A 2,914-nucleotide genomic window follows, 5' to 3' on the forward strand; every position below is an offset into this window, starting at 1 on the left:
AGGGATCTTTTATATGCACTATCCCATAGACAGGATAGCACACACCACGGCCTTTGATATACCAGTCGTGGTGCATTAGCTGGAACGAGAAATAGCCCAATAGACCCACCGACGGGAATCGATCCCAGACCGACCGCGCATCAAGCGAACGCTTTACCACTGGGTTACGTCTCGCTCCTACACTGTATTAATGACAGATGCCGGTGTCCACAGACCCTAGACCCGGTGAAAATGGACAGTAAGTTTGGTTAGTGTACTATAACACATTTGGATCAAGTTACAATAGAGTGAAACATTAGTCTGTGACGTTGATACAGGTAAATGCTCATTAACTAGTGGACTCATACTCACCTCCAAAACCGTTATTTCTCAGAGGTACGTGCGTTTCAAAAATATGAAAAATACATTCCGTGGTATTAGAAACACCAGTATGACCAGAAACACTTCGGATATACGCAACTGGATAATCTAATTAGCAATGTCTAATTTCAACGGCTGTAATAGTAAAACGTACGCCAAAGTCTTTAAAAACTTGGGTCTGTCACTGTTTGAACAGTTATTCATAAGTACATGCCACCACATCTGCCAAATAACTACGGTCGGCCTACCGAATTTCGGGTATTTACGGAATTTCGGGTGTTTGCTGAAAGCTTTTCTCTCTTTCAAAATATTTTCAGCTGTAACATTTGTAAAATACTTAGAGTTCCTTACTTGAAATATTATTCAGTTCCATTTGCGCATCTAGATGTCCCTTTGTTTAAGACAAGCTATTTATTCAGGTATTGAGGCCACATGACCAAGATAACTACTTTTAAAACAAATGAATCGTGGGCTACCTGTGTACAAATTATAATACATATTCAATTTAAAAAACAAGGCTATTCCTTTAATGTACTTTATATTTTGGGTGGAAATCAATAAATAACATTTTTGTCTAGAAGGATTTACTATAAAGTATTCTGATATGAAATATTTCCTGCTCAAAGCATAATATGGACATACTAAAAGAAAATGATCTTCATCTTCCACTTGATTGAGATTACACTTTAAACAGATAGTTTCCCTTTGTTTAAGAACGCTGAGGAAAATGCCTGTTATTGCGTGTCGTATACAGTGTCAATCCTCTTGCACAAGGAATTGGAGCCATATTTCAAGGCCAGCACTCTCCTGTATCTCAACATTAGTCTTCACTGTATACCCAGACGATTCTATCATTGTGCAGGGATACGGTATTCAATATACTAATGACAGATTTGTGATCGTCATGTAAAATTTAAAAGTTTCTTTTGATTTATTAATCATCGGCTATTGAAGATCAAACATTTGGTAATTTTAAAATATAGTCTTAGAGAGGAAGCCCGCTACATTGTTTCATTAGTAACAAGAGATATTTTATATGCACTATCCCACAGACAGGATAGCACATACCACGACCTTTCATATACCAGTTCTGGTACACTGGCTGTAACGATAAATAACCCAATGGGCCCACCGCCGGGGATCGATCCAAGACCGACCGCGCATCAAGCGAACACCCTACCACTGATGTATTATTGATGAGTAGATTAATACACATTATGTAAACGCTGGTACTTACTTTTAACATACCGGTACGTAAATATCAAAAGTAAATATTCCAATAAACTGCAACGTCGTTTAGAAGTGATATAAATTAGATACGTCGTTTTTAAGTAAAGTCACCTGCAAACCTCTATGACGTCATAATGCTGTTACTTTGGTCTCACTACACAGTTCACATCCGGGTGAGAGTTCATTATAGTTCCTAATTGTGACACAAGTTATGGTTCACATATTCACTTCTAGGAAATGGTGAAGAATTAAAACAATATGTATGTTTAATGGTAAGCCTTCTGGCTGTATTTTGCCCATATTGTGATTTGACCTTTTGGGACATGGGTGTATAGCGCAAGAGACAGCCGGAGTGAATCGGTTAATGAACCACCTGTTCGGACCGGTACTACAGCCAGATGGGGTCATCTAGCAAAAACCTGAGACGGAAATATTCTCAATTTTGGATTCAAAATAAATGCTTACATAATGTATGTTCACAGTGGTATATGTTGTTAGTGGTGCCAACGAGAACCTGTTCTATTGGCAATCTTCATTTAAAGTTGGGCAATTTAACATGGGTTTCAATGGAGGATGACATCTGTGTAGTTAGACCCTAGTTTAAAACAGACACAAAAGAGTTACGTCGTTGTTAAGTAAAGTCACGTGGGAGCCTCTATGACGTCATAATGCTGTTACTTTACAGGTAGGCGCAGAATTCGATTGTCGTTTTTGGTCTCACTACACGGTTCACTTCCGGGTGAAAGGTCATTCATCACGGTCCACTATAGTTCCTAATTGTAACACAACACATGTTATGGTGTACATGTTCACTGTTAGTACTTGCAGAAGAATTAAACGGACTAGTTATTTCAGATACCAGGTCCTCTGGCTACATTTTGCCCATGAGGTTTTGAAATATTATGCATTTACTTTTGCACACATGAGTATGAAGAAGAGCAGGTGCCCAGAGTGATCCTGTTCCTCTGCCATGCCTAAAACACACACGGTACTGTCACAGTGGGCCATGTAGCAAAACAAAACTGAGACAGAAATGTTGTCAATTTTGGAGCAAAAATAAATAAAGGTATAAAACAATCTTTAAAATGGTATATGTCATTAGTGTCAACGAGAACCTGTTCTAGTAGCAATTTGGATTTGAAGTTGGGCAGTTTAACACAGGTTTCAATAGCATATAGAATCTGTGTAGTGAGACCTTTGTATAGACTTATATTTGAAATCTGTATTATTAAAATAAAATAAAAATGTATCCTTATCAGTTAGCACACACGCACCGCGTTACTCCGACTCGAGCACACCAGCCATAGATCGTAAGCGTACTTCC

The 2,914-nt window shown here is 38.4% G+C and overlaps 1 long non-coding RNA gene across 2 annotated transcripts in view; it reads right to left on the bottom strand.

Moving 5' to 3' along the window:
• The window catches only part of LOC121381366, a 20,803-nt gene extending 19,091 nt beyond the window's left edge, over window positions 1-1,712 (bottom strand). Inside the window, exon 1 of one of the 2 annotated variants that reach the window (XR_005959071.1) lies at window positions 1,598-1,712. This is a non-coding gene — a long non-coding RNA (uncharacterized LOC121381366). The remainder of the gene's footprint in view (window positions 1-1,597) is intronic. The other variant, XR_005959072.1, reaches the window with a different exon arrangement.
• Between the last annotated feature and the right edge of the window lie 1,202 nt (window positions 1,713-2,914).

This window comes from Gigantopelta aegis, chromosome 9 (assembly GCF_016097555.1).
Source record: "Gigantopelta aegis isolate Gae_Host chromosome 9, Gae_host_genome, whole genome shotgun sequence".
In the NCBI taxonomy this organism is placed as follows: Eukaryota; Metazoa; Mollusca; class Gastropoda; order Neomphalida; family Peltospiridae; genus Gigantopelta; species Gigantopelta aegis.